Consider the following 14058-nt stretch of genomic DNA (forward strand, 5'->3'; position numbering starts at 1 on the left):
TTTTAGGATTTAAAATTTTATGATATAAATTTATTAAATGCATAGATTTATTTTGTGCTAGATTAGATTTATTTTGTATTGAAATAAAATTATTTGGATGCCGAATAATATGCATGTATATTATTCTCTTTAAGATTTTTTATTAATTGAATTAATAGATTTATTTGTTTATTTATATGATATATTGCTAATAATAGTTTCAATTTGTGTAAATAAAGGTGATTGAGCTCCTCTTTAACCTATCTATTTATCATTGTTTCAATAACATAATTTTTTGTCTATTTCCATAATAACTTGCTATGGTAAAAAATTTTGGACATCAATATGCAAACAAACAACCGGCCTTTTCTTGTCAATCAAAATAATATCCGGCCTATCTTAATTTAAAAAGAACTTTTAAACATATATAGTTGGGTAGATAAAAAGCAGTTATATGCACTATATGTCGCACACGTCAATCCACTTATTGATGCATGGGACCATACTAAAAGCTAAGTTATACCTCTATAAGAGTTTGTACACTACATGATGCATATTAATGCTATTTTTTGCTTAAAGTTAGCATTCTTCTAAATTAAAGGTGTTGGGGGAAAAACCCCAAGTCATACCGTCGCGGAGGCGCTCGGCCAAAGAGCGCCGACCAGAAAGATGCTCGGTCAAAGAGTGCCGACCAGGAAGGCGCTCGACTGAAGGGCGCCGACTGGAGAGGGCGCCAAGAAGAGGCGCCCAACCAAAATAACCAAGTAGGGGTGCTCGGCTAGAAAGAGCCGACCGGAGGACGCCGACCAGAGAAGCGCTCGACTAGAAAGCGCTGACCAGAGACAAAAGCGCCAAATAGAGGCGCTCGGCTAGAAGGTGCTCGCCCGAAGGACGCCGACCAGGAGTACTAGGTGTGACCCCGCCGCAGGGCGCCCCATTGGGCGACCAGCTCGGCTCGGCACCCCTGCCGAGCCGATTGCCTTGACCAAATGTTCAACTCCCGCCTAACCCTCTAAGGGACCTGGCAACTCCACCACAACCTGCCGCTATCTCCAAGTTATCAAGGCATAAGATCTCCGCAGGTATTCGGCACGACCTGCCATTAATGCATGAGACCCCCTCAAGTCTCCGATGCACTCAGTCATTTAATGAACACGGCTCAAGGCGATCTCCGGATCACTGAACCATCAAAGCGTATGGCTCTCCCTGACCGCCGGTTCACTCCGTAATAAATGCACTTACCATCCACGGACCCCAGGCCCACCACGACCGACGGTTCAACCACTCCAATAGGTCCGATCGACCGTGACAACTCCCTGGTTCCGGTCTGATTCGGCCTTATTCTCCACTACGCCATTAATGGGCCAAATGGTGCCCAATTATTACAAAAGAGGACAAATTCCCCTGTCACCTCCCAGGTAACACAATATCCCTCTATAAAAGGAAACCTGGGGGAAAGAAAGGGGGGGGACCGGACCTGGACTCGGACCGGGACAAAAAATAAACAGCATAGACACAATTGAGCACAATATTCTCTTTATCTTCTCCACATATCTCTTTTCTTCCCTCTCTTGCTTGCTCTCTCCCCATACTCGCCCCCTCTGACTTAAGCATCGGAGGGCCGGCGCCGGAAAGCCCGGCCACCGGCTTTTTTGCAGGACAGGACAGGACAGGACGCACTCCCTTCTTCGCTCACTCACTCCACAGGAGGACGCAGCCGGCCGGCGCACCGCCGTCCGCCCTTCCGGCAGCGGAGCTCCTCCTCCCCTGGCTTCGCGGCAGCCCCCGGGTCCAATTTCCAGCAACAGTTGGCGCTAGAGGAAGGGCCCGAGTCGCTGCCATGAAGCTAAGAAGCAAAGGGGCTTCCAATATCTCTCGACGTCCCCCACCCAGTCCGGAACATTCTGTCCGAAACTCACCACCTCCGGCCGAGTCAGCACCTCAAGTTCGGCCGGAGCAGTTTGATGCCCTGGTGCAACAAGTGCAAGCCTTGGCTACCGCCGTCCAAAGCTTGCAACCCCGGGGCATCCCAACAGCACCACTTCCTCCGGCTCCAGTTCAACCGGAGCCTCCTACAAGCGGACTTCCCCTTCAAGGTCAGGACTCTCAAGTCCAGGCCTCCCTCTGGAGAGAGCACCCAATCAGAGGCCACGGAGGCTGGCCACAGCCTTCAGAAGCTGAGTCGGTTCCAGGGCAACCTGCACCCGAACGAACCGCTGCAGCGATCCTCCAAAATGACGAACTCGACAAGAAGGTCGAGAAGCTGGAGCGCCAAATCCAGGCACTCCACGGAAGAAAATCAGGACGTGATGGCGACTTCGAGTTTACTACGAAGTCGCCCTTCTTCCCGGAGATTGAAGATGAACCGGTTCCACTACGGTTCAAGATGCCCCAGGTGGAGCCTTACAACGGCAAGGCTGATCCCCTTGACCACTTGGAAAGCTACCGGGTCTTGATGGCCCTACAAGGAGCCTCGGAGGCCATGATGTGCAAAGCTTTTCCGGCGACACTCCGAGGACTAGCCCGGCTGTGGTTTACCGGACTGAAGCCGAGTACTGTCTCCTCCTTTGAGCAGCTCGGCAGATAATTTGCCGGCAACTTTGCCGCCAGCCAGCCCCAGCGACGGACGTCCGACTCCCTCCTAGACATTAAGCAAAAGGAGGGAGAATCCTTCAAGAAGTATTTGGACCGGTTCACCGCCGCAACATGGGAGGTCCGGGAGCTTGACCAGTCAATCGCCATGTCAGCACTAAAGACTGGAGCCCGGTCTTACAGGTTCCTCTTCTCGATCGAGAAGAATTTCCCCGCGGACCTCACCGAAATGTTCGCTCGGGCGCGGAAGTACGCCAAGGCGGAAGAAGCCGTGGCAGTTAGGCGGTGCGGGACCGAGCAGAACCCCAAGAAGAGACACCGCGAGAAGCGCGGCCAGCCCAGAAGCCCGTCTCCGCGACGAGCTAAGAATCCGCCCCGCCCGAAGAGTCCACCCCGGTTGAGGGAACCGCCACAGCAGAGGTCACCACTCCGCCCGAGGTTCCCACTGCGGGCCCATGCACCCGAGGAGAGGTATGAAAAATACACTCCCCTCAATGCTCTTCGGGCTGAAATCCTCATGGAGATCGAGGGTCGGGATCGCATCCGGCTCCCACCTCCAAAACAAGATACCAGAATCCGGCGTGATTCCCGGAAGTATTGCCGTTTCCACCGGGATCACGGCCATGATACTGAGGATTGTTATCAGCTCCGAAACGAGATCGAAGCACTCATCCGCCGAGGGGTGCTTGATCGATTCGTGCAAGGCCGGCGTGAAGAGAAGCCAGCCGAAGGAGCCGCCCAGCCTGAAGGTTCAAATGCCAACAGGCCCATCGCCGGCATTATCAACACCATCCGGGGCGAGCCCTCGGCCGGAGAAGCTTCAGGGGAAGAAACCTCCTCAAAGCGCCTGCGCGCCTCTGAAGCCATCTCCTTTTCAGATGATGATCTAGAGGGAGTCGAAACTCCCCATGATGATGCCGTGGTCATCTCCATGATCATAAATAAATTTGATGTAAAACGCGTCCTGGTTGATAATGGAAGCTCGGTGAATGTTTTGTATTTTGGTGCTTATTGTAAAATGGGGATGACCAAAGAACAGCTACGGAGGATGAATGCTCCGTTAGTTGGATTTACTGGGGATTCAGTCCCAATAGAGGGCGAGATTGACCTTCCGGTCACAGCTGGGCTCGCCCCCCGTGAAAGCACCGTGGGGATGAGCTTCCTCGTGATACTCCTTCCCTCAGTCTCCAATGTCATCCTCGGAAGGCCAGGCCTCAACGCCCTCCCAGCAGTGGTCTCAACTCACCACTTGCTCATGCGGTTCCCCACCGGCCAGGGAGTCGGCGAAGTTCGAGGAGATCAAATGGTGGCAAGGCGATGCTACCTGGCGACCCACGAGACAAAGCGACCAGCCGAGGTGCCTGTCCCAGCGACCGGCCAGCCCTCGACTAGGACTCTGGAGGCACGGGTCCACCCTCAAAAAGAGCGGGTAGAGCCTGGTGAGTTATTAATTCAAGTTCCTTTACGAGAGAACTCTCCCGGGCTAACCGTGCAGATCGGCTCTGGCCTCAACGAGCATGAGAGGGGTCGCCTCGTCAATTTTCTACGAGACAACATGGATGTCTTCGCATGGTCGCCTGCAGACATGCCGGGGATAGATCCGGAGATCATAGTCCACCGGCTCCAAGTGAAGCCAACCAGCAAGCCCGTGCGACAAAAGAAGCGAGGCGCCGCCTCTGAACGACAGCGAGCAGCAGCCGAAGAGGTCAGCAAGCTCCTTGAGGCTGGTTTCATCCGAAAAATATCCTACCCGGAGTGGCTCGCCAATGTGGTCCTCGTCAAGAAAGCCAGCGGAAAGTGGCGTATGTGCGTGGACTACACCGACCTGAATAAAGCCTGCCCAAAGGACAGCTACCCACTCCCCAGCATCGACCAGCTCGTGGACTCCACCTCAGGTCACGAGCTGCTGGCATTTATGGACGCCTTTTCCGGATATAACCAGATCCGCATGGCACCAGAAGATGAGAAAAAGACAGCCTTCATCACCGACGGGGGAACCTACTGCTACAAAGTGATGCCGTTCGGTTTAAAAAATGCCGGGGCAACTTATCAAAGGCTGGTCAGCCGGATCTTCAAAGACCAGATAGGCCGGAACATGGAGGTCTATGTTGATGATATGCTGGTGAAAAGCAAGGTGGCACAAGATCATATAACCGACCTCAATGAAGCCCTCTCCACACTCCGAAAGTACCAGATGAAGCTCAATCCAGCCAAATGTGCATTCGGAGTCACCTCCGGCAAATTCCTCGGCTTCATTATTACACAACGGGGAATCGAGGCCAACCCCGAAAAAATCCGAGCCCTCCAAAAGATGACGCCTCCCAGGACGGTCAAGGAGGTACAACGGCTCACGGGCCGAGTGGCAGCCCTCGGGAGATTCATCTCCCGCTCGGCCGAGCGCTGCCTTCCATTCTTTGCAGCCCTCAAGAAACCGAAGAACTTTTTGTGGTCGGACGAGTGCCAGCAATCTTTTGAGGAGCTCAAGCATCTACTGGCTTCCCCTCCCCTGCTCACGAAGCCTCAACAGGGAGAGCTTCTCTATCTATATCTAGCTGTCTCCCCTGTAGCAGTAAGCTCGGTCCTGGTCCGAGAGGAGGGTAAACTCCAAAAGCCAGTATATTACACCAGCCGGGTCTTGAGGGACGCCGAGACCCGATACTCCAAGCTGGAGAAGACTGTCTATGCTCTGGTCATCTCAGCTCGAAGGCTCCGACCCTACTTCCAAGCCCACACAGTGGCCGTACTAACCGACCAGCCGGTCAAGCAGATCTTGCAGAAATCAGACCGTGCGGGCCGGATCACTAAATGGGCCATTGAGCTCGAGGAATTCGACCTCGAGTACCGATCCAGACCGGCGATCAAAGCACAAGCGCTCGCAGACTTCATAGTCGAGTGCACCATACCGGACGAGGCCGAGCCCGAGCCTGAGCCACCAGCGGAGCCGACCCCGAGTTTGACATGGACTCTGCATGTCGATGGCTCTTCAAACTCGGGGGGTAGCAGAGCAGGGCTCATCCTCACCAGCCCGGAGGGGGTGGTCGCCGAACAAGCCTTGCGCCTTGAGTTTCCTGCTTCCAATAACATGGCGGAGTATGAAGCGCTCGTCGCCGGGCTCAAGCTAGCCAAAGAGCTAGGAGTGAAGGACTTGAAGGCCTTCAGTGACTCCCAGCTCGTCGTCAACCAAATCGTGGGCGACTTCGAAGCTAGAGACCCGACCATACAAAAGTATCTTCAGAAGGTACGGGATCTCGCCTTGACCCTGGACTCTTTTCACATCCAATATGTTGCCAGGTCGAAGAATCTCAGGGCCGACCAGCTGTCAAAGCTGGCGTCCTTTCGCATAAGCGAGCTTCCCAAGGAGGCAGTGATCGGTTCTTTCAATTTTGAAAATAAACCACGCAATAGCATGTATCTTGTAGGATAGTGATTACGGGTGTCGGTCCACAGGGATTGGAGACAAGTTATTTTTCTTTTAAAAATAAATCAAAAAGAAGGATTTGATAACTTGATTTAACTTAATTAATCTATGAGTACGAATTGAAATTTTATCAAGGTAAATAGATCTAGGGTTTGGAATCCACCACATAGCATTGCATCAAGGATTGTGTTCTTAGTTTTTATCTTTTGGAGAGGCATGCAATTTTGGCTACAAGCCTTTTAAAATAAAAGCATAAAGAGTTTTAGGAAGATCCATCTTCGGTATAGCATGAAGTGTCTACCTAAGTATGCTAATCTAGGGTGTAGCACATCTCATCTTCCTAGGCATGGATCATCTTAGACTACTTTAGCAACATGAATAGTAAATGGCATGCTCAAGGTTTAAACATCATAAAATAATTTTTCATTGAGAATGAGAATTTAAACAAACTACAAAAAGATTAAAAGAGTAAGAACTACAATGCCCTGTTACATTGCTAGGGCTTCATCCAGCCCTAGACTAGGTGTTCAGCCGCGCATGGTGGCCGGATGTCCTTCTATCTTCAAATGAAAGCCTTCACCTCTCATTCTTCCCAATATATCACAAACTATTCTCTCTCCTCCCCTCTCTCTTCTTTTTTTTTTTTTTTTCTCTCGGCTGGTGGCTTCTTCTTCTTCACCGAAACAGGGGTTCTCCCCTGTTTTCTTTCTTCTCCACCGAGCTCCCCCTTTTGCCACCGAACGCCCTCCTCCTTTTATAGCCGTCCGGAGTGCTCATTTGGGAAGGGAGAAGAGATTATGGGTGGCTGATTTCGGGGCGTGATGCCGGAGGGCAGTCGCGAACGAAGACGATGAAGGGCTGGATCTTGGGAGCTGGTTGCGGAAGAGGTGATCCGTGGATGATGAAGCTGGCTGCATCACGGCGGAAGCAGAGGCGGAGGAGGAGGCGATCATCCGGATGCGGTGCTTGGGTCACGGAAAAGCTGGGACGTTGCGGGATGCCGTGAGGATTGGTGATGACCCGTGGGCTGGTGGGAGAAGAAACGGGCGCGTGAGGAAATTCGGACCGATTCTTGCGGCTTTGCTGGGGTGCTGGAGTTCCGGGAGGTGGATCTGGGTGGTTAATGGACGGCGGAAGAGGCTGGACTGCCGGGATCTTGGATGCTCGGAACGGCAGCGCGGAGGCGGGGATGCAGGCGGAGAAAGAGGCGGAGGAACGGGAGGCTGACTGCACGCACGATGATCGTGGAGGAGCTGGTCGCCGGCTGCACCGCGTGGAGGATTTGCATCGCTGGCTGCTGGGAGTTGGCACGGGCGGCGGATCGACGCGGGATCAACGGGAAGAAGCGGAACGGCCCGGATGCACTGCGGGGGAGGGGGGAAAGAAGATAAACAGTGGGATATCATTTATTAATTTATTTATTATTTGATTTATATATATACATAAATATATATATATATTTGTAAAAACACTGTTCATATGAACAGTGTTTTCACGGGATACTGTTCATATGAACAGTAATTCTTCCCGAAATTATTTTTATTTATTTTATTATTTTATTATTATTATTTATTATTATTATTTTTTTATTTTTTTATTTTAAAATTATAAATTTTATATGAAGGCACGCAAGGCATTGGTTGGGAATTGACTTTGGGTTTGAGGTAGGTCATGATTGTTGATTTGCTTGAATTTGTTCTCGAGCCCAATGACATTTAATTCTTACCATACCGCTTCAGATTGAACTCAACCAGATCAGACCGTGACTTAATAAAAGGGTTAATCAAATATTTTTCCATATAATTATAACTTTCAATCTAACCAGGACCAAGGCCCATTGAATTATACCCTTAGCTTGATTGCAACTCCATCAGGTTAATAATTCGGGTCAACACAATCTCCTCCTTATATGTTTTTATGAAAGATCTCAACCAGAAGAGAGACAATTCAGAGTCTGTTTTAAGAAAAGTATTATTTACCTCATAATTTAAATTTATTTCATTGTTTATTCAATTTCATGGTAAAACAAGTAGTTATCCGTTTAAGAACATTGATAAGTGCTGGAAAAAGAATATTAAATTATAGATTAATCAGCACTTATCATACCCCCAAACCTATGTTTTGCTAGTCCTCGAGCAAAATGAAATTAAAGAAAAGCTCTAACTCACTTTCGCAGGCATCGCGATTGCATTTACCATATGCAACAAGGCTTTAAATCCCTAGGTTACCCTAGTGGACGAGTTATAGTCTCGTGAGGGTTTCCAGTGAAGATACCCACAAACTTCAATATCATTTATTGTTATGATTAATTTGTTGTTGTTGTTGTTTTTTTTTTTTTTTTTTTTTTTTTTAATTCGATTGATGAAACTTCAAATTCCAAGTGCATACTAGCTAGAAAAAAAAAACTTTTTTTTTAAATTAAAATATAATTTAAGATACATAAATGATAAGAATTTCAAAGCACACACGGTTTTATTTACTAAGTCAGCCCAAATTCTAGATTAGTATGCAATCTAAGTTAAAGTCATTAAGTTTCCGTTTAGGAAGTTGTAAGACTTATTTATACTGGAGTGCTCGGTGAAATCTGGACCGTACACAAGCTAAGGGTTCGGATCTCCAAAATATTGTTAATACTAGTAGTTTCCAAGGATTGGTCGAAAAGACCTACTCACTGATTCAAAATCATCTTATCTGCAGGATTTCGAGAGTTGTGGATGTTTACTTTAGTACCTCACGGGCTTTATCTGTAATATTCCAGTTTACTCGAATTTTTACAACGACGGCTTTCACACTATTGTCTTTTCGATCAATACAACATTTTTTTTTCTTTTTTTTTTTAAGAAAGATATATAAATTGTGCACTTTTACTCTTGTGGTGATTTCTCCGTGTAACGAGCAATCAGTCGACAACTCTCACACCAGTTGGCATAAGGTGTCGGGCATCAAGACTCCCCTACGGACTTATGCTCGGAGTCCTCATCACAAGCCCACTTGATCTTTGACAATAGGTAGCCCTTTTCGATGTACCTGACTAAATCCATTTTTATTGATGTTTTTTTTTTTTTTTGTTTTGGATTAGATAAGTATGATTCATCAGGGTCCAAGGTTACTACCATACTCTCAACATAATGTCGAGCCTAGACCTTAGAAGGGTCGGCCAGTGTGTAGTGAAATTCCAAAGTATTAATTAGCTTACAACTCCCTAAGAGAGACTTAATAAAAAGAACTTAAATTTGTATTACTTCCCACTAGTCATTGGGCTTTTAGATTTTATATACCTTGTGTGTTTATCATTCTCGCATAAATGTATATAAATTAGGTTTTTTGTTTTTTTCTTTTTTTAACAAAACTTTTTTTTTATTATTATTTTATGAAAATAAACACATTTTTTTTAAAAAAAAATTATTTTTAATTTTTAATTAATTTTTTTTTAAAGATGATTTTTTTTATTATTATTTTTTTTAACTTTTTTTTTTTTTGATGAAAATCAAGATGAATACCCCCAAACCTAAACCTAACATTATCCTCAATGTTAAGAAATAATCTAAGAGAATTGGGTTGCCTCCCAACAAGCGCTAAGTTTATTGTCTTCAGCCAGACACAGTGGGTCCTTAATTATTTTGATAAACAGGGTTCGTTAAATTAAGGGATTCGATCAATTGCCCGTCGGCAACACATTCTACATAAGGTTTTAACCTTTGACCATTGACTTTTAAAACATGTCCACCATTGAGGTGTTGGATCTCTACTGCACCATAAGGAGAAACCTTTTTCACTACGAATGGTCCATCCCACCTAGAGCGAAGTTTACCCGGGAAGAGTCGCAACTTGGAATTGAACAGCCAAACCTTTTGACCAGGTTCGAAGGACTTACGGTTAATATTTTTATCATGAAAAGCTTTAGTCCTTGCTTTATAAATTTTAGCATTTTCATAAGCCTCATTACGCAATTCTTCAAGTTCACTTAGTTGGAGTTTTCGGTGAGGACCAGCCACTGCCATGTCTAAGTTAAATTTTTTTATAGCCCAGAAAGCTCTATGTTCAAGTTCTACCGGTAAGTGACAAGCTTTACCAAAAACTAATCGGTAGGGGGACATGCCAATAGGAGTTTTGTAGGCGGTACGGTAAGCCCAGAGTGCATCATTTATCCTTTGAGACCAATCTTTCCTATCGGGACGTACCGTTTTCTCTAAGATGTGTTTTAACTCTCTATTGGACACCTCGACTTGTCCACTCGTTTGGGGATGGTATGGGGTAGCAACTTTGTGGGTGATGTTATATTTGCGAACCAAAGCCTCGAAAGATCGGTTGCAAAAATGAGATCCCCCATCACTGATAATGGCTCGGGGTGTACCAAAACGACAAAAGATGTTTTCATGTAAAAATTTAATCACAACCTTGTGGTCATTAGTTTTAGTGGCGACAGCTTCTACCCATTTTGAAACATAATCAACCCCTACCAGAATATATTCGAAACCAAAGGATGGTGGGAAAGGGCCCATGAAGTCAATACCCCAGACATCAAAGATTTCTACAATTAAAATAGGATTGAGAGGCATCATATCTCTACGAGAGATAGTACCCATCCGTTGGCACCGTTCACAAGTTTGGCAAAAGTTATGGGCATCTTTGAAAAGTGTGGGCCAATAAAATCCACTTTGTAAAACTTTTGCTGCAGTTTTTCTACCCCCAAAATGTCCCCCACAAGCTTGTGAATGGCAGAATGAAAGAATACTTTGAAATTCACATTCAGGGACACATCGACGGATGATTTGATCGGGACAATACTTGAATAAATCAGGATCATCCCAATAATAGAACTTTACTTGTGAAAAGAATCGGTTCTTATCTTGAGTTGACCAATCATCAGGAATTCGTCCTATGGCAAGGTAATTCACTATGTTTGCAAACCATGGCGTTTTTATTCTTTGTACCTCAAATAATTGTTCATCTGGAAAAGAATCGTGCAAGGGTGAGGTATTTTTACAAGAGGGCTCAAGAAGAATCCTAGATAAGTGGTCCGCTACGACATTTGCAGTTCCTTTCTTGTCACGAATTTCTAGGTCAAATTCTTGTAGTAAAAGAATCCATCGAATCAGACGGGGTTTGGTATCCTTCTTTGCAAGAAGGTGTCGAAGGGCAGCATGATCAGTGAATACGGTAACCTTGGATCCTAATAAGTAAGATCGAAACTTGTCTAGTGCGAATACTACTGCTAGCAACTCTTTCTCAGTGGTGGTGTAGTTTAATTGTGCATCTGAGAGTGCTTTACTAGCATAGTAAATGACATGAGGTATTTTATCTAGCCGTTGCCCTAAAACTGCCCCAATAGCATAGTCGGATGCATCACACATTAGCTCAAATGGAAGCGTCCAATTAGGGGGCCGTATGATAGGTGCAGTGGTCAATTTCGAGCGAAGATTTTCAAATGCCTCCTCGCATGTTTTATCAAAGACAAAGGGAGTGTCCTTGGCAAGAAGATTGCACAAGGGTTTGGAAATCTTACTAAAATCCTGAATAAAGCGACGGTAGAAACCAGCATGGCCAAGGAATGATCGGATTTGTTTCACAGTTTTTGGTGGAGGAAGATTGGAAATAAGATCGACTTTGGCTTTATCTACTTCAATGCCCCTCTTGGACACGACGTGTCCTAAAACTATGCCTTCTTGAACCATAAAATGGCTCTTTTCCCAACTTAGTACTAGGTTGGTCTCCTTACATCTTTTCAAAACTAAGGTCAAATTGTCTAGACAGTCATCAAAAGATAGGCCAAAAACTGAGAAATCATCAATGAACACTTCTAGAAAGTTTTCCACCATATCTGAAAAAATGGCCATCATGCATCGTTGAAAAGTTGCGGGTGCATTGCATAGTCCAAAAGGCATCCTCCTATATGCAAATGTCCCAAATGGGCAAGTAAAAGTGGTTTTCTCTTGATCGTCCGGGTAAACAGGTACTTGATTATATCCAGAATAACCATCTAAGAAGCAGTAGAAACCTTGACCAGCCAACCGTTCCAAAATTTGATCTATGAAAGGTAGAGGGAAATGGTCTTTCCTAGTCATCGAATTAAGTTTTCTGTAGTCAATACACACGCGCCAACCCGTGGTTGTGCGTGTTTGTATTAATTCTCCTTCCGTATTCTCAATCACAGTGATACCTGATTTCTTGGGTACCACTTGTGTCGGACTCACCCACTTACTATCAGAAATTGGATAAATGATTCCGGCATCTAATAACTTCACCACTTCTTTCTTGACTACCTCCTTCATGTTAGGATTGAGTCTTCTTTGCATTTCTCGGGTAGGCTTTGCATCATCTTCGAGATGAATTCGATGCATGCAAACAGAGGGGTCAACCCCTTTCAAATCGGCTACAGACCATCCTATGGCTTGTTTATTCTCTTCTAGTACCCTCAAAAGTTTACCCTCCTGTTCAGTAGATAAGTTGGCTGCGATAATTACAGGGAGGCTATCTTCTGGTCCTAGAAAGGCATACTTAAGATTTGTTGGAAGTGGTTTTAACTCAAGTTTAGGTGGTGAATCAATGGAAGGACAAAGTGGCGCGCTAGCAATGGGAGGAAGAGGTTCAGGTCGGCTCTTCCAAGGAAGGGAACTCACAGGAGATTGATTGTCAAGTAAGATGTTAACTTCTTCTATGGCCTTGTCTATATCAAAGTTGTCAATGTCAAAATGGGCCAGACATGCCTCTAAGGGGTCATCTGCTAAGATATAGGGAAGGGCTTCCTCTACAAGATCATCCATTTCGTCAATTAGGCAACACTCGTCTTCCCTCACATGTTGGTCAGCGGCATGAAACACATTCAATTTAATTTTCATGTTCCCAAATGATATATCCATTGCCCCAGTTCTACAGTTGATGCATGCATTGGCTGTCGCTAAAAAGGGACGACCAAGAATCACAGGAATTTGTTTTTTTAGGTTGGGCACATGTTCCATGTCAAGGACGATAAAATCTACTGGAAAATAGAATTTGTCTACCTTGACAAGAACATCTTCAATCATCCCCCGTGGTATCTTCACAGATCGATCAGCCAATTGTAAGGACACCGAGGTAGGTTTTAATTCACCTAACCCAAATTTCTCATAGACTGAATAGGGTAGAAGATTCACACTTGCTCCTAGATCTAAGAGTGCTCGGTCAATTGAGTTATCTCCTATGACACAGGAAATAGTAGGAGCGCCAGGATCTTTGAATTTTGGAGGGGTGTTGTATTGGAGAATGGAACTTACCTGTTCAGTAAGTAAGACCTTTTTAGGCACATGTGTCCTAGATTTTCGCTTTTGGGTGCAAAGGTCTTTGAGAAATTTGGCATAGGAGGGAACTTGTTTGATGGCATCAAGGAGTGGGAGGTTGATTTTAACTTGTTTGAAGACCTCCATCATTTCTTCTAGTGAAGTTCCCTTCTTGTTAAAGGGAGAGGGTGCATTAAGTGCTTCAGGGAATGGAGCCTTTGGAATGTGGGTTGTGGCAGATGGTGGACTAGCTGAAGAAGGTTTTGGGTTTTCATGTGAAACATTCCTCTCCTCTTCTTCATCTTCCTTATTGTTACTCTCCCCAACCTTATTATCTATTATACGTCCACTCCTTAGGGTAGTCAAAGCATTCGCTTGCTCATGATTTAGGCGAGTTTCTTGAGCCACATATTGTCCCCTTGGATTACTCATTGGTTGACTTGGAAGTTTACCTTCCTCTCGTTTATTTAATGCATTGGCTAGTTGACCCATTTGGGATTCTAGCTTAGCAATTGATTGTGTGTGAGAGTGCAATAATTGTGTATTTGCCTCCAAACCTTGAAGGGCAGTCAACACCTTCTCCTCAAAGGCTGTATTTCTTTGGGTTGGAGGGGGAGGGTATTGAAATTGAGTTGAGGGACGGTAGAGATGAAAATTCTGAGGGTTTTGAAAATTTTGGGAGAAGGGTTGGGAGGTATTAGAAGCTTGCTGCCTCCAAGAAAAATTTGGATGATTCCGCCATCCCGGATTATATGTATTGGAAAATGGATCATTACCCGGTCTGGGCTGTGTTTGGGCAGCATTGATGTGTTC

This window comes from Phoenix dactylifera, chromosome 9 (assembly GCF_051530095.1).
Source record: "Phoenix dactylifera cultivar Ajwa chromosome 9, Ajwa_hap1_PhDact_Kaust_v1.1, whole genome shotgun sequence".
NCBI classification, from domain to species: domain Eukaryota; kingdom Viridiplantae; phylum Streptophyta; class Magnoliopsida; order Arecales; family Arecaceae; genus Phoenix; species Phoenix dactylifera.